Raw genomic sequence first — 19,379 nt, 5'->3', positions numbered from 1 at the left:
GCTGTCACTGAACCCTGTGAAGTCCCCCAGCTCTGCACACTATGGACAAGCACACCCACCCACGAGGGCATGGCTAGCACTGGAGTAACCCCCAGGACCCAGCTCATCCTCCCATAGGGAGCAAGCAGCTCTCATTGAGCTTAGACAAGAAAAATAAATCAGTAAAAAATAAATCAGGAAAAGTATTTATATTTGATTATGAAGAGCTAACATCATGGCTTCCTTATGAGCTTTCCAATGAAAGGCATGGAGATCTTACTCCTCACATTAAAGCTGTGGGACTGCTGTAAGAATGACTCAGGGTGACTGGATAATGAGAACTAAGAAGGTCTGAAGTTTCATTAGCATCTTTGCAGGTGATGTAGACTTCTGTCATTGCTGCTTGATATGGCACACTCAAGGAAAAACCCAATCTGCATCTTGAACATCTTTAAAATCTTTTCTCTTGGGGAAATCTGATTTTACTACAATCAGCATGGAAGACTCTGTGTGGAGTTGAACAAAGTTGATAGAACAACAAAAGTGACAACTCTTTTTATTTACTGGACACTACTGTGAGACTACAGTTTCTTGAGGATCATTAACCCTAATGTCTCTACACTGAACTTGCACTATCTTGTTTTACATCCTATAACAATTCTCAAAGTTACAGGCTTGAACTTTTTCAGTAAACACCAAGGCTCTTGTAGGGAAGGAGAAGCACAACTTTTGTCAAACCTTCTCACTGAATGCTGGCAACCTTCAAGTATGTATCTTTCCCTCACTAAACAATGGCAACAACCTTTTTTTTTTTTTAATTTTATTTATTTATTTTTATCTCTTTCCTTCTCTTTCCTGGTATGTGTTTTAGCACCAGCGACCTTTTTCATTTCTCTAAACATTGCCTTCCAGCTGCTAGGTGCCAGTGTATGTGGTTTTTTGGGTGCAGGACTCTTCCAGAGGATATTCATTAGGTTGGTGTGCCTTTCATTCTGAAAAACAACTCTAAAATGTATTCTGCTTAGAATACCTTTCCCTAAACTGATGGGATGAGCAGATGCAATGCACATCATAACATTCCCTAGGAAAACTGAACAAAACCAGAATGAAATCTGTAATAAAACTAAGTAGAGTTGATGCAAGGTTCTTTGCTGCCCTAGGCAGATAAAAATTGCTGTCCTCTTTCCTTATCAGTACTCGCTCTCTTTCAAAATTTTCCACCCTACCCTGTGCAGCTGTTACCTTTTTGGGCTCTGACAGATGCCCTCTAGCAAATCTTGCAGGGAGATCCAAAGCCTCTGCACTGCACTGTCCCTGTGCCAGGGTGTGCTGCTCCAGTAGCAGCAGTGGGAAAGAGAATGTGTGTGTCTATGTTTGTAGTGCCCTGACCAAGAGCCTAAGCCATTAGCATGAGCCCAAGCAGTGGGCACCCTAACTGGAATTAGCAACAAAGGAAAAATATATGCCTCAAAAACAATAATAAACCTGTTATAAACTATAGTCTTGCTCTTACTGGGCCAGTCCTCTGTCCTGTTTCATCTTTGACCCTCGGTCACCTCATTTGCAGCATGCACACCCCTGACAAGGCAGTTGAGAAATGACAGCCTAGAACTGGTGAAAGGTATCACAGGATAAACACACACACTATGTCACAGTTGTCACACACAACAGAGTATGGGTAGACAAAACAGGCTCCTACTTAAATATCTGCAGACGCAAAAATGCAATTGATGTTTTTATGGGTCGACATAGACTTCTGAGAACATTTCCTTGAAAAGAAAATAACTGGTTCCTTCTGAAGCCCCCAGGCTCTTCATCAGAGCCTCATTAAAACGCCAATTAATGGGTTTAAGCACAGGTATCCTGGCTATGAAGAGCTGCAAAAGGGCAGCACATGCCTTCCCCAGGGAATAGGTGTTGTAAAAAGATAAAGTCTGATACTCCCACATTTGTAATTTCAGTGCTATTTATATTCTAAATATAGTCTGTGAGACTGGATAGCTTATAAGGGAATTGCAGGTATTAATTCACTGTATTTCCTGTATTTTTTATTTAATTATTCTTACTGTGTCTTGTAATTTTTTCAGAGAAACCCTTTGAAAATTATAACTATGAATTTATAAATAAAACAGCCTCAGAGGAAGCTCTGGTTTAGTATGTATGAGGCAGTAAATACAAAGAAAATATTTTCTCTTAAAATTCAGTATATCTTATATACTTTTCCAGCAAAATTCTTAGATCCCTTAGAAATACATAAACGTACTAGATTCATTCCCCAGCATTATTTTGCGCCAGCAATACACATTTTCCCTTTCCTTTTCTTTCTGTTTAGTGCTTATTTACAGTTAACTTACTGTATATGCAATTTATTTATGCATGTTTAGCATAAGTGTGTTTATGCATATCCATTGGCACTTTTTAAAAGGAAGCCTCACAGTACCTGGAAGCCACATTACTCTCAAGACAGATTTTTTTTAGAAAAATCTGCCTTATTTGTAGCTGTCAGCACTTGTATGTTCAAGGGTGCGTCTAATTATTTTGCCTACAGCCAGTGAGTCAGAAACACAGCCAGGCCTGCAGTCTGCAAGAAGGTACACAGGTCACAGAACACTTTCCCTCCCAGGACAACAAAACCTCCCCTTTTCCTGTCACGTTGCTGGGTGGATGACAGCATTAATGTCCCAGAGACTGGGGTGAGAGCTTGGAAAGGCAGGAGGGCGCTGGGAGGTGTTGCTGTGAAGGTTAACTTGTGCTGTTCCACGTGTTTCAGCAGGCAAGCAGGGAATACGCTCCTCCTGGGTTATCTTTCGAGCTCACTAGACTCGTATCAGAGGCCCACAGGCATCGCCTCTGGGAAGAGAAAGCACCCAGCAGGAGGGATAGAGCAATTCACACATTGCAGAACTCTTGTCTCTGGCTGCTTTCACTTCCAGGCTCTTTCACACAACAGAGAAGATCTTTCGGTGAATAAACCACATCACTTTGAAATGCAATTCCATTGCAGTTTAAACAAAGTTAAAACGTAGTTGGGTGTTGTCCTAGTTTGAGGCAAATTTGGGAGAAAAACTCCAAATGGAGATTCCCCCGGGAAAACAAAATTCAAATGACCCCTCTCTCCAACTGGTCCGGGGAAAAAAAATTTCTTTGGAGAGAAGTGGAAAAAGCTGTTTATTTAACAGAAATTGAATAATATTAAACAATAAAACCTCTCACTGTTCGACGGGATGGCAAATCCAGGAAGAAAAGTCTTTTTCATGTGGTGTAGCTCGGCTCACTCAGGTTCTTATCAGTCCCTCCGGCGCTGGAAAGTGCCGAGGCCCAGGCCCCGGTGGGCCACAGGCGTGAGCTCCCGGGGTTTGGCTGGGTGTTCAGTCCAGAGCAGGCTTGCACAGATCCAGGAAAAAAGGAAAAAACAAAGGTCCAGGGAACTCCTCTGTCTCATCTAGCTAAAACTAACTAAAAACCAGAGAGAAGCTCTGTCCTGCTGTCTGTCCGTGCTGCAGACACCACAGCCCAGGAGAGCATGTGTGAGAGTGATGTTTTCTTTAACACAAACTGCAGCTTCTTCTTTCCCCCCTTCACTCTCAGAGCCAGTCTTAAAGGTGCAGAACTTAATATATAACATAAATCAGGCAATTGGGGATACCAGTATCATAAAGTCACCCCAGGACATGTGTATATGTGACCAGAAAGGAAGCTGGCTCAGGAGCTGGACCGTTTGCAAATTAATCTTTCTAAGCAAAAAAAAGAGTAGCTAGTTTTTCTCTGATCCCCAGACCAATGCAATTTCTATGTATACTTCTGTCTCCAGGAAGAAGGTACAGGAACATGCAGACAGGAAAATCAACACAGGACTGCAGCAGCTTAATCTTTGTAAGCCTTGACTGGCACAAAACAGTTTGACTTCCAAGACGATTTAAAACAACTCAGGTCAGATGCTGCAATCCTACCCACAGCTTTGTGTTGCTCTCATGCTGCCACCCATAGTGTTCATACTGACCTTTTGATATGTCACTTTGGAAGGCTCTCTTCACAGAAAATTAAATCAGTAAGAAAAGTGTACAGTTCTCTGCTCCTTTTACTACCCCAACTAGTTCACAAAGGGATGAATAAAATTCCCGTGGCAAGGGAAAGAGAGGTGAGAGCGCACAGCTGTGGGCGGGTAGGTGATGCCATGGGACTGTACCAGCACCTCAGTCACTAAGGAGCTGCACACCCAAGCTGTGGGTAAATTAACACCTTAAGGCAGCAGAGACTGGCAATGCTACCAAAAGCAGCACCTCTGTCACCACCGAGCCCCCAACCTGGGGCTGTCACAGCCTTCTGTGCTGCTCTCCAGCAAGTCTTACCAGAGAACTTATACAGGTTACAAAAGACATATTTTCCAAGATGACTTTTCAGTTCTATCAGAGATTGTGTTATATTTTTTTCATAATAAAGTGTAAATTCAGCACTAAGCTGTGGAATTTCTGGTACCTTTCTAACTTTGCACCATGTCTTTGAAATGAATACATTTAAATGGCCTCCATAGCAAGAACTCTGTGACTAGAGTCTATCAAAAAGCTACATATAGAAGTAGTACCCTGATGTCATGTGCAAGGAATATATTTTGAATATTTTTTAATATCCACTGCTTAAAATTAACAGCATCAAAAAGTCCATTTTAGCTTCTACATTAAAATGCATTTTTAGAAGATAAGGGTGCATGGCAGTTCTAAAATAATGCAACTATGCGCTTGCTATAACTGTAAGCATACTTGAGGCATTTTATACTGATTACTTAATCCTATATACTTACACTAACTTCATTGTGTTAATGGTCCAGTGTATTTCTTGTTACTTAGCTGTATTACTCTCAATTTCATTCCTCAAGAATATATTTAAATAACATTGACACAGCCTAAGTAGCACATATTCATTTTGGGTTAGCTATACAACACTCCTTAGGTAAAAAAGCGAGAGGTTAGGCAGTGAACTGTGAAACTAACTTGCACAAATAGGTGACCTATATTTGCCAGAAAATTTTCATTCCTTCTTATTTTTCTACATATAATTTTAACATATTCGGTACTTTCCACCTATGTGACTTCCATGAGCACTCCATAGGAAATGTCCCACATAGTGTCACAAGACATTGTATTTTCTGTATCAGATACAGAAAAGATGTATATGATGTTACTTAATGGAATGTGCATGCATCAAAGGGTGTGTGATTATATGTACTGACAACAGGATGTGTTTTTCATTATATCTGTGTAAACATATAGTATATCCTTCCATGTACAGATGCAAAGGATTTTCTAGTGAAACCTTTTTCCCCTGTTGCCAAAAGCAGCTCTGAGGAGGAGGAGGTGGTCTGTACACTTCAAACTTACACACATGAACTCAGGCTGGCTGGAGCTACCTGCTGCTTGCAGGAATTGGAATCACCCCAATGCAGCTGACAAGTGAGCACAGTGTCAGCCATACCTCCTTATTCTGCCCAGGAGCAGCCCCCCAAGCAAGGCTCCAGTTGGTGGTCAGGCAGCTGAGTGGAGAGGTGGGAGGCACAGTTCACTTTATCCTCAGCAGTGTCAGCTGAATGTAGAACACAGAAGAACTCTACGCTGATAGAGGTAGACGTCAAAATATATAATTCCATAATTCTAGAGCTTCATTTTGAAGCTTTTTATCTCAGCCCCTCAGATTTTTAATTTGCTTTGCAAAAGTCACTAGGTATTTCCTGAAGTTCACAGAAAATTCTTCCAAGCCTTCTAACTCCTGTGATTTATAGCTCTATGTTTGTTTCCCCATTCTTTCTCTAAGCATCTGAATTCAAAATGCTTCCACAAGTCTTTTTTTTTTTTTTTAAATGTGTACTTCATTATTTTGATAAACAGGTTAGACTCCATAGGTAACACATAATTTTTGAAGCCTTACAGTATTACCAAATAGAAACTAACATTCCTTTTAACAAGAAAATACATTTGTTAAGATTATTTCATGCCACATTTTATTTTGCAATTTCGGCTTCTTAACTGTGTCTATGTAATCTGACAGGCTTTTTAACTTTTAGTTTCTAAAAGTTGCAAGTTACTTACAGGCAAAATCATTATGCTTGTGACTGCATATCCGTGTCCATTCAATAGCCTTTTAGTCACTCATAAACTCAGAACATCACTGACACTACTGAATAGTGCCAATTGAAGCTTTCCATTTGGTTTTTTTTCATTCAGGCAAAATGTATGCACACATTAACTAAAGCCATTGCCTCTTTTTTCAGCACTATGTCAGAAATCAAGCCGAAGCCCTTATCTATTATTGTCTTCTCTCCATGCATCAGATGTACAATTATCAGAAGATACAAATTATGTGCATCAGTGGGAAAGGATGCTATTTTCTATAAGAATAGCTGTAAGTGGGTGGATGGCTTTACTAATGACTGAACAAACGAAATTGTAGTGTACTACTGCAATGAGCAATCAAAGAACAAATTTTGGAAGCCTTCAATTGTTTGTGCTAAAACTGTGTGGGATGCCTCAGCTCAGCAAGAGATACAGTCCTGAATTTATAAAAAATTCCATTCTCTTCTTTTCACTATCTCTTCTATTCACTTCTTTCTGATTTCAGATGGATCTGGTGGTTGCTGTTTAGAAACAAAAGGTGCTGGAAGGGATTGGTGACAATCCCAGCTGGAGTAAGCTAGTCATGACCAGACAGGAGCTTTGTTTCAGCCCTTACAGCCATCACATTGGGAAGTGTTATCCATAGCACACAGGCATTTGCAGGATGCCCACTGTAGTGGGTTGATGCTGGCTGGATGCCAGGCACCCACCAAAGCCACCCTACCACTCCTCTCAATAGCTGAATAGGGAAGAGAAAATATAACAAAGGCTTTGTGAGTTGAGATAAGGACAGAGAGAGATCACTAGCTGAATACTATCATGTGCAAAACAGACTTGAATTAGAGACAGGAACTGAATGTATTACTAACAAAATCAGAGCAGGATAATGAGAAATAAAATAGGACCTTAAAAACACCACCTGCCCCCACCCCTCCCTCCTTCCCAGCTCTTCCCCCCGCCCCCTCCACGCTCCCCCACCCCCCCAACCCCCCCATGTTGCAGGGAGACAGGGAATGGTGATTATGATCAGCTCATCACACATTGTTACTCCCACTTCTCAGGGAGAGGAGTCCTTTCCTTGCTCCAGTGTCGGGTCTCCCCCACAGGAGACAGTTCTCCATGAATTTCTCCAGTGTGAGTCCATCTCACAGACAACAATCTTCTTCAAACTGCTGTGATGTGGGTCATCTTCCACAGAGTGCAGTCCCTCAAGGACAGGTTGCTCCAGTATGAGTCCCCCATGGACTCAGAAGTCATAATCAGGAAACCTGCTCAAATGCAGGCTCTCCTCTCCACAGGTCTGCAAGTCCCTGTCAAGAGCCTGCTCCAGCATGGGCCTCCCATGGGAAGCTGGAGGGATCACTAAGGTATTGCCATGGTGCTAAAAAGTCTCTGTTAAAATTTTATTTGAAGTCTGGCTGAGAACTTTCATATCCACAAGCATCTTCTGAGTGTAAGCACTTTGAAAATAAGGACTTAAAACCTAATGTGGGGCTTCATGAAGGGAACCAGTGTCAGAAATAGCAAAAGGCTACCTTTGCTCATAGCAGTCACTGCCACTGATGCCTGTTTCAGATTAGGCTGTTTCCTAAACTTTGGCTACAGCCCAGTGCTGAAGTCCTGTGGGAACACAATATAATAGTCTTCTAGATGAAGTCAGTTCTGTAACCCAGAGAGCCATCATTACTTCTATGCAGAATATAAAATATTATTAATCGGTGTCATGGGCAAAGGCCTCATTTTGACTAAAAATTTATTCCATTTGCTTCCTTTTGCGTTCCTGATGGCTGTCATATTGGTGTTCATTGTCAGGAGAGATGAACCCAAGTGTTGTCTCTACCTCTGTGGTACCTGGGTTCAAGATCTGTCTACTTTTGCTCACATCAAAATTATGCAAATGTAGAGCAAAGATTGACTTTTCTGGGGATCTTCCAGGCAGTCTTTATTGAGCAATGCCCACTGTATTCTGCTCCAGCCTTCAAAGCCTTAGTGGTCTACATATTAATATATAACCAGTCTAAAATGGGCATAAAATTTCCTAAAATAATTTCTTCTCTTGTCAGTCAAGGAAAGAAATAATTCATTCACCATGGACCAACAGTGTTCAGTGAGACAGAGCAAAGACAGCCCCAGGTTACTGAAGTGACCTAGTTTCATCCTATATATTTACCACAGAGCAGCACTGAAAATTCTCTGACAAGTCATAAGAAAGACTGAAATTTGAAAGTGGTAAGAGACAGCCAAACAACACAATTACTTTTTAAAAATATTGTAATACTTCCTTGAAAAAAACCTAATGGGTTTTTAATCACTGCAAATTTTTGCAGTGGACACTTTGTTAGTCAACAACAGTTCTTCACATCCCTGAATGAATTGCTTCTTGCTTGTATGGGAATTAGGAACATGAGGCTGACAGGTTGTCTCAGCCAAAGTTACCAGGGAGATCCCAGCTACTTTGTGTTGATATTTCTATTATCAATTTCCTCTGCCAAAACCTTACAAAAATAAGGGAGAAAGTTTACATCAAGCTGTAACTGGTTTTGTAGTGCACCAAAACAGTATTTAATGTTAGAAAAACACTATTAGTTTTGTCCTGCACTTTTCTGTTGCCAAGAGAGAGAGCAGGTGACTCTCCTGGAACCTCTCTTGGAAAGGATTGTTTATGACAGTATTTTTTTGATGAGAAAAATTTTTATTTTGGTAACGTTATTTTAGAGCCCTAATTTAATGCTGTCTAGAAAATATTTTACGGGTCTATGAAACAACAGCTCTACAGCAAGTGGCATCTTGCACCTTATGACTTTTTATGAAAGCTTTTCTACTGTCCTGGCCAGGCTCCACCTTGGTTTCATCCTGCACATCTGGGAAGGAAGCAATACTTTTGTTTGTATAACATTTTACTGTGTTATACAGACAGGATATCTGTCTGAGAAAGAATTCTTCCCATCATCTTTCCACCTCCCACACAGACAGAATTAAAGGAAAAAAGCTTTCCAAAAGACTTGATGAAATTAAAAACAATCCATCTTTTGATTTTTGCTCTCCTTCTCCTCTTGTTCTTCAAACCTTGGTGATGGAATTACCTCAGCTCTTAAATTAAGAGAAGCAAATTCTTAAATTCTTCTAAATTAAGAGAAGAAGGTTACAGGCAATAGCTGTGTTTTGTTAAATTATTATTTTATTAACTTTATTATAAGACTATCATCTGTTTTGGATATTATCCTTTGCCAGGAAGAGGGAATGCTTATCACTTAGGATGATGAGTCAGCTAGTATAAGATGTGCTAAAAGTTGCAGGATAAATGCTGCAGCAGGATATAATGCTGGTTAACCCAATAGCCACATGCCAAAAGTAGAGTTCAACCAGTCCAGGAACCAGAGGGAGGGACATGTCAGATAACCCTTAAATAAAACCAAAGCCAAAACCATAAATAATGCAAGCTCGTGCCTGTTCCTAATGCTTTCTTTTGAAGTTAGTCAGAATGGATTTGCAAACGCATTATTGGAGCGTGTTCAGCCTGCAGAAGAGAGGGCTTAGGGGGGATCCAACAGCAATGTGCTAATACCTACAAGGGAGTTATTGAGAAGATGGAGCCTTGTAGTGGTGCATGGCAGAAGGATTTATGACAGTGGCATAGATGGAAACAAGAGAGGTTCAAACTTCATGTAAGGAAAAATATTCTCCATGAGGACAGTCACGCAGAGAAGCAGCAGGCTGCCAAGCAAAGCTGTGCTGCCTCCATAACTGGAGGTTTTCCAGCCCTAACCAGACACAGCCTGGCCTCACAGCTGAGCCTGTTTAAGGCAGAAGTTGGGTCCAGAGGCCCTCTAAGGTCCCTCCTAACCTGAATACTCTAGCAATGCTTAGAATTGCAAATCTGTCTGGGTATGAATACTTTGTGTTGTAACTACTTAGCTGAAAAATATTTGAAGTAAATTGTCTCTTGGTTTAATGGAGAGATTTTTAGCTGATGTGGTCTATTGACTTCATGTTAATATTAAGATTCTACAAGACATTGTAAGAGCTATCAGAGAATGTAATTGTAATCAGTTAAAAATGGTTTGCTCTAACATCTGGCCTTCCATGTGTAACCCTGTCTTTTCCTTGCAAGTAGCATGGAGAAGCAAAATGCATGAAATTAGTTTTGTATATAATAATGCCTGAAATTCCTTCCCTGCTTAGACACATCTATTGCCTTAGAACTACGGAGGAGTAAGTCATGCTGAAATGGATTAACATAGACATATATCAATTATTTCTATGATATGTAATCCTGCTTTTTAGCAGTCATTTTACCAGATAACATTACAAGTATAATTTCTCAAATGATTTTAAATATAACTTTCTGTGCAGTTCTTTAAAAGCTGATCCATTAATTTTAACTTTAAATTTGTAGTTTTTGTGTGAAAATTTGTTAGTTTTCAAGTGGGGACAGAGACACCAAAGTAAAAATGAAGCAGAGGAGAAAAATGAAAGGAAATAATAATGAAAGAAAGGTCCTAGAAGGAAATCATGAATGGCTGGTTCATTACCACTGTGGTTTGGTTTTGTTTTTGTATTTTTAATAAATGTGTGTGAGACTGAGAAGTAACATTCTGCAATCCAAAGGCATAATTCCTACCAAAGGCAGTCTTCCTACCTGAAGGATTTAGGAAGTACAGAAAATATCACAACTAATTGGAATTATCCAAAAATCCAAGAAAAGAGAGAAATATTTGCTCCATTATATAATAGTGAGGTAGCAATACTTGGTGGACAAGTAATGTAAAATTATTAAGATAGATTCTTCACTTGTTAGGATGTCAAATCTTGATTACACTAGTATTATGTAATTAGTCATAATTAGTATTATGTTCTTCTGTACACTTGTCTTGGGATCATGACATGAAACTGGTACCAGTAAGAGCTTGTAAGAGCATTGTAAAAACAGTTTTCTCTAGGTGATACAGGTTGAACTGGAGATCTGAAACTGCCTTTGAAAAAGAAGGATGTTCAGTCTCATTAGATGCTCTGATATCATGGCAAACCAAAAAAGAACTGTGTCATCTATATTCTAAATTAGATCTATACTATTAGAATGACTGATTCTTTGAAGTACTGGATGTCAGCTAAAGAGGTTTCTCAGTAGTATTCTGTATCATCTCTCTATCAAACACAATGCTGGTAGTTTATTTGAGTCCTTTCCTAGGATATAATTATGTTTGGCTTATTCCTCTAGCCCAGGACTTGTATCGGGCGAGGGCAACTTCAGAACTGCGCTCACTGGGGAGGAATAAAATGCGGAAGCTGCAGGAATTCAAAGAGGTTAGTATTTTTCTCTTCAGCCATGTCAAACCCATTCCATTTTTCATTCTTAGTTTCTCAAATATGAAAATACTTGGAGCTGCAGAGCTAATCCCTCCTGAGTAAAAATGCCTCTTTTTTGCATATGGCTTTCTCTTCTCGCTTTTATTTTTATAAGAATGGTGTGAGAGAAAAACATGTTTCAATGGCACATTCCAAAAAATATTTAAAGTAATTTATTTTAAAATAATTTTAAAAGTATTCCATGTTTGGCATGGTATTTGTTTCCTTAGCTGCATTTAATACCGCTTATAATTGAAAGTATTGGTAGCCTACTGGTGGAATAATATTTAGAAAATTCTTCATATTTTCACAAGAAAAGCAATTGAAAATCAGCATCTTAATATATGTTTTATGGTATGTTCATGGATTTTTTTTCCCCTAAATACTACTCTCTGACAATGCTAAGCAAGTTCTCTAAGGTGCAGTTTGGAATTTTATTTTTCTTTCTCCAACGGGAAGTCTATCATGGCAGTAAATACCATGATGTATTCCCATTCAAACAAATTTTTCTTTTTCCAACACAGAGGGCATAAACCTGCACAGTCTCAGCTGTTGACACCAAAGTATTTACCAAAAAAACCAAAACAATAAGAAATATCCAATCAATTTAACTAAATGGACTAACTAAAATAATTTAGGACTAAAATAAAAAAAATAGGCAGTAGGATAGTTTCCTTAATTCTTCATGACTGAAAGGGAAAGTAAATGGAAGGCAATTTACAAACCAAACACAAAGAGAAGAGCATGATAATCGTGTAAGGCTGACTGACAATTCTGAAAGAACTGGTTTGTGATGAAAAGTGAGTTTCAGCAGTGGGCAGTATTTCTGGAACAGACACTTTTATCCCTGAGTGATGTTAGATGAGAGTTGAGCAGCTGAATTATGCATTATTATCAAATAAATATTAATTTATTGCATGAAGAATTAAAATACCCTTTTAATGAAAAAAAAACAGTTGTATATAGATTTTCCAGTAGTTTTCACACTTTGCATATCTACCAGATTACAATATATATCTATATTCTTTCTCCAAATATCCCTTGCATCTTTTACTAGACTTAGTTCTTCCGGTTTCTCAAAAATAGAGTAAAGAATTGTGCCACAGTCTTTTTACTCCGAGAATTTTATTTTAGAGCACAAGTATCATATTCTTGTGCATGTCAAGTAGGTTATAATTTAAACTGGAAGTCTGCATTTATCTGTGAATTTAAATAACGTACTTATGAGCAATAATAGAAATCACTGTTTCATAAGAGCAGCTTTCCACCTAGGCAAGCACAAGTTAGTATTCTTCCCCCTTACATATATGGGTTACATGTGACCCTGAAGGTGTTCTTTAATACTAGTATATTATAGAGATTTATCTTCTAGCATCAAGGCTTTTTCCACTATATCTGCAGGACATGATCTGAGCCTATTTTTATTACAATTCCTGCTCTGGCAAATTTGACATCTCTCCAGAGAACACACTGTATGACAGCTACATGGGGTAGAATCAGTCGCTTACTTCTCAATATCTAGTTGGCCTTGCACTCTGTTTTGGGTGCATGCCAAATTGAGAGCTGCTTGCAACTATGATGGACCCATTTGTGCTGCAGCAGAAGCTCTGGCTTGGAAAAAAGGGTTCAGAAAGGCAAATTATTTTACCCTGAAATAAACCAAGTGTTTGAGATTTAAGATATCTTTATGAGGGTTGGTATGATTTAGAATATAAAAGTATGGAACTAGCATTTGATCTCTTTCCCCAGGAAATTTCCCAAGCTAGTAGGTAATCATTAAGTGTAGTCCAGCTTCAAAATCAAAAAATCAAAAAGCTTCTGTGGCAAACAGCGCAGAAACCAGCTGCACAACCCATAGGAAGACAGAGTTCTTCATAGACAGGGGGTTTATTAATTACAGATCTTTAAAACAGTGTTCTGATTCTAGAGAATGAAAGGTTGTCCTCAAGTAAGTATGCAGAAACCTGGCACTAGAAATCACACAGGTACACTTCCTAAAGTACTTTAGAAGAAATTAGGGTGTTTTATAGATGAACTGTACTTTTCATAAATATTAGAATTACCGTATCTTCTTCAAAGTTTGTTTTGAATACTATTTTTCAAAGGCTCACAGATTTTTAGATTCCAAAGGTTAAGGTGTTATTGTTTCTAAAAAGTTTATTGTGTTTTTTTGATTTTCAGTCTCAAATAATTAACTGGTTCTGATAAGCTTGGCAAGAAAAAAAACCAAAACCAAATAACTTTGGACTAATATTATGCTCTATGAATGTTGTACCTGGATGATGTTTGAGAATGTCATGGACAACTCAACTGTGGACAAATTATACTCCTGATTAAAACAAAACCAGAAAACTTTTATCCTCCTATGAAGTGTTGACAAACTATTTGACTAAAGATCATCTGGGAAGAGGGCTCCTAAAAGATTTAATTATTTTTTATTGCTCTGATTGATTTATTTTCCAAAATTCTCTGGAAGTTGTGGTAGGCTCAAAATACTAGACAGCAAAAATTCCTCCCAGAAATGTGTTTCTGTATTTAGCTGGTAGTGTGTGGCACTAGACTCTGATCAAGTGAAAGCTGATCTCAAAGACCAGGCTTGAATATTCAAAGCCAAGAATATACCTGCTAATTTGAGGCTCTAATCACCAAGCTCAGTCCCAGTGTGAAGACTTGTGAATTCCTTTCCTTGCCCTTCAGGTTTTCTGCTTCAGAGACACCACATTGCTCCATCACACTTTTTGACTAAAAAATTCTTTGTGGATAAATAACTCTTGATATTCAAATGCTTTGTTTTATGACCTTCTTTCTAAGTGTTGTAAGTATTTATTTAGCTTTATGTATTTCTAGTCCTACAACTCTTGAAACCTTTAATGTTCAAAACACGGATTTATATGAAAGTTGATAAACTGGTGTGAGTAACTAGCTCAGCATACAAAGAGTTGTAATAATTATTTCAGAATTATTTTCTTAATATCTAACAGGATATGTTTACAAGCAAGTAAATTAGATTTTATTATAGTAATTAAGGGCATTTGTAACTAAGATGTAAAGTAAAAATGAATAATGATGTAGAAAACCACTATCAGTGATATATAATTTTTACAATTTTGCCCTAGAGTTTATAAATTTCAAAAGATGCTCATGAGCATTTTATATGCTTTGTGAGGAAAAATGTAGTTTTTATTTGTTTTTTCTTTTCGTAAACTTCATAAGTAATAGTTTGTAAATTTAAGTACTATTCTGTCATGGAAAATATCTGTACCTTTTATTCCTATTTTTCAATTAATTTACAACAATCTTTTCCCATAAAAATCAAAAATACTGACATATTGCTGTTTATAAACTAGCTTGATTATGCCCCAAACAGGATATGATGCACTTTATGAAATGTATATGCATGATATACTGAAACCCAAGTTTACGCCAATTTGGGATAGAATGTATTTTAGCTTTCAAGGGAATCCCTTTTGCAAAGTAAATCTCTTACAGAACCAGGAATATGCAACACTAATCCTGATCCCTTCCTAAATTTTAACTATTATTGAGGGAGTTAGGTGAAGAACAGAGAACCCTACATCCTGCTGAATGCAAGTTGTGTTGCCGCTGATTTGAATTAGAGCATTACAGGACATTTTCAGGCCTGCTGCACTTTAATCCAGATACATGACAATTCTTCACCCTTCAGTTCAAATCTGGATGTCTGGCAAGCAGGTCTCAAATCACCACCACTGTGAATAATAATGAAACAGTCACCAGATAATAAACATGGGCACTAGAACTTAGAGTAATTGCACCTTACCTGATTTGGGGCAGATAACTTTGCTCTGTTTCCCCTACCCCTGATGATTTTAATTACTGTATCAGTTTCATTAGACTACACTACAATCAAGAGCTATGCTTCTTGATTTTGACAGCTTAATTGAAGACCAGTAATAATCTATAAGTACTCTTCTTAATCCTCCCTTAACTACAATTTCTATGCAACACTTCTATAAAATGGGACTTTCAGTTAGCAAACTGCATATGCAAATAAATCTTAAAATATTGCAGTTTTCAATAGATTTAATTTCAAAAGAAGCCTTTGCCTATTTGAGGGTAACAAAACCTTTACAAAAGCCTTTTTACTTGAATATTGACACTTGTGCATGGCTTTTGGGCCTTCAACACATTTTTAGCACAACTGTCAATTTTCTGGAAATATGCCAGTCTATCTTTCTTCCTTCTTGAAGCATAACCAAAATCCTCTCTAGTCTCCAAATCTGTATACTCAAATCCCCCAAAGTACATTGGCAAGATACAGTAATTTGAATTCATATGTGTCAGGGAATAGACCAGAGATAAGTATGTGGAACAGAAAATCCTGAACCAATGTTGGAGATTAATTAGCCACATTAAAAGTAAAACCCTTCAAGCAACCAATCTCCATTTCCAATAACACAGTGAGAAATACAGATGACAAATGTTGTCTGTGTTGCTCTGCAGAATGACCCTGAGGGCAGGATCAGAGCTACACCAGCCATCTGTTTGAACTTTCCTACTGGAGCATTTCTGTGGCTGCTTCCAAGTGATCCCGTTGGTACTGAGGGAGAAGGAAAACCTGAAATCCTGGTGCTTTTGGTGCCTTTACATGCACTGTAGTTAAACTGTGCCGCTCAGTGTGACTTTCAGCTGTCCCAGCCAACCTTCCACTGATGACCTCACAAAAAGAAATTTACATTTCATCCAATATGCCTGTTGCAAGACCACATGAATTTTATAGGCATCCTGAAATGTGAATGAGTACATGTATGAAACAATATGAATGCCAGCATAAAAAATAGTGAACTAAGTCCTTGCCCGTAATAGTGAACTAAATCCTTTCTAAATCCTTATCCTTACCTGCTTAACTCTGTACCTGTGCTCCTATAAACACAGAATCATAGAATGGCCTGGGTTGAAAAAGACCTTAAAGATCACATAGTTCCAACTCTCCTGCCATGGGCAGGGACAGTTTCCACTAAATCAGGCTGCTCAGAGCCCCATCCAACATGGTCCTGAACACTGTCAGGGGTGGGGTATCCACAGCTTCTCAGGACATCCAGTTTCAAGTGCCTCACCACCCACACAATAAAGAATTTCTTCCTGACATCTAATCTAAACCTACTCTCAGTTTGAAGCTATTCCCTCTAGTCACTACATGCTCTTGTATAAAGTCCCTCTCACTTTTCTTTTAGGCTCCCTTTAGGTACTGGAAGGCCACAATTAGGCCACCCCTATGCCATCTCTTCTCCAGGCTGAACAAACACAATTCTCTCAGCTTTTCCTCATAGGAGAGGTGTTTCATGCCTGTGATCATCTTTGCTGGCCACATTGCTTTGGATGCAGACCAGGATACAAGTGGCTCTCTGGGTTGGGAATGCACATTTCTGGGTCATGTCCAGCACCATGGACAGATATGAGACATTAGTCAAAGTGCTGAGAGCAGCATAATTCAGCAACCAGGGACAGTCTCTCTAGCTTCTTTTTCCTACTGACAATTTTTTCCTCAAAATGCACAATAGTTGTAATAAACACCAATTGGCAATAATGATGCCAAAACCAAACACACACCACCAGCCAGATTTTTCCAGGAAGGTCAGTGTCTTACTCTCAATCACAGTTGTTTAGGATTTTTTATCACATATTTTTAATCTGAATAATATTTTTATTGGTCAGAATTATTTTTATATTTCAACCTATAAAGCTGCTTTTCCTCCAAAGAGAGAATAAATGCATTATATTTCTGTACAACAAATCCAGCATATTAAAGGAATGTCAGGATTGAGCTGATCACGCACAAGCCAAAGTAAGCTTTATCAGTTGCTACTAAAAGGCCATGCAGACTTCCCTGTATTTGTCTCCTTTCTGAGCTCACTGTAGCATTTGCATCAGAAATAAGGCAGCCTCATAGCAGGCCCTTCCTTTTAATTAAGTCCTTAGAGGAACATTACAGAAGTTAGTAAGATTACTTAATGCATCCCTGGGAGAAACTCCAGTAGTCTACTAAAGGTCACTGCTCCTTTCAATAGGAATGCTTTCATTGTAACAAAGATTAATATGACTGTATTAATTGAATTCAGTGAAATGTATTCATTTTCTAATCTGAAAAGTCTCCTTAATGAGTTATTATCAGAGGAGCATAAGAATGTAAAAGACTAATAGTCTATGATTAAGACTTTCAAATTCAACTTCACTTAATATATCAAATTTTGTTCTATCTGCTGTTTTGTCCATGAGTAAAACCAAAAATGCTTTTTAACCTGCTTGAATAAAACTGTCTTAGGCAGATTATTAGATTTATATTCCAATATGGAATGCAAGACTGGACATCTCCTCTGCAGTAGATAATTCCACATAATAGAAAGTATGCTAGATTTAACATATGTAGATAAATTTGAATTTTTGTGTGCATAAATGTGCCTACAACTTGAGTTTTAACAAAGAAATTATATGATGCTTTCTCTGCATCCCTAAATTTATTTGCAGTATTAATCTAGAAAGATTGGTATGAAACACTGAATTCAGGATTTGGTTTGACATATTTCAGAGAGTGAAATCAACCAGGTTGATTTAAAGAAGTTGTGCAGGAAAGGGTGGTAGTTCTTTTAATGTCTGCTAAATTCACTTTGAGACTCCTGCTGGGCAGGCCTGATTTGAAAATCATGTTCTTTGGCCTCTTATTCCTTAAGGAATAAATAAAATAATGGCCAACCCTTCCCCAGAGGGCCCAAACTTAGACAAGATGACCCCTCTGTTCCTTTCCTCCTGCCCATCAGTCATTCTTCTGATGTACTTACCTTTGGCTGAGCTTACAGCTTCCCAGTTTTAGTTCTAATTTTTAATACCTGAAAAACATCCATAAGTTAAAAAAGAAGAAAACCATAAAATGAGAAAACTAATTAAGAAGAAGCTTGAAGCTGTAGGTTATATGTTAAATCTTTGAAGGTGACATGGAAGACTACAAGGAGTGTCATATCCTATTGAAGGACTTTATTGACAAATTAAACCAAATGTGCACCATGTATTAAAAAAAAAAAAACCAAAAAAAAACTCAAAAACCTTGAGAAAAGAAAAAATAAAACATAATTTAGTCAGAAGGCTTTACATCAAAAAGTATATTTTGTCATCCAAAATACTGTCTCTAAGCTGGAAATTAAATTACTCATTACTAAAAGCCTTTTACTGAGAGGTTCCAGAGGGTTACATGCTCCATCTTGGTGCTGCTGGATGACACAAAATATTCTGTACAGGTACTATTAGCATTTACATGAATTCTCTGGCTTTGTAATGACCAGTTGTCTTATTAATTTTCTGTCCAGTATTGAGCACTGATAGCTTTAATTCTCTGTTTTAATAGGAAAAACAAGAGAGTTGGTTTTTGTGTGTGTGGCTGCCTTCTTGATGTTGCAAAAACTTTCCTGCCCAGATAAAGTAGAAAGGGACTAGACTGAAATAGCAACTTACAAAGAAAAAGTTATAATAACTAACAGAAACACTAGGATTCATACTTAACTGAGGGTTCAGCTAGTCTTCCCTATCTGTGCAGTTGAAGAGAGCACAAATCCATGAGACCTTTTCTGAAAGAGGAGAAAAAATATTTTACACTAGGTAGATTCTTGAAGTGTCTTTTCCCCACCTGTATCTCAGCAACTTCCAGAAAAGCATTGAGGCAGTCAACCAACACTTCCTTTGTGTGACTTTTCTCTCTAAGGGATAGTCAGGTGTAAGCAGTGAGATATTTTTCCCAAAGCATTAGTTTTGTTCCTGCCTCTTCTGCTGCTTTTGGCTTGTTTTGGTTTGTTTGCTTTGTCTGTAAAACAGATCTATGTTTTCTCTATAATTTTTGCTTTCTTTAAAAAAAAACTTCTTTCCTGAAAAATGTGGGTACAAGCTTAAAAAAAAGACAACTTATGAGTGAAGTATTAAGAGAAA

This window comes from Poecile atricapillus, chromosome 3 (assembly GCF_030490865.1).
Source record: "Poecile atricapillus isolate bPoeAtr1 chromosome 3, bPoeAtr1.hap1, whole genome shotgun sequence".
NCBI classification, from domain to species: domain Eukaryota; kingdom Metazoa; phylum Chordata; class Aves; order Passeriformes; family Paridae; genus Poecile; species Poecile atricapillus.
The sequence above is the reverse complement of the archived record's forward strand: the minus strand, read 5'-3'. Positions refer to the sequence as shown.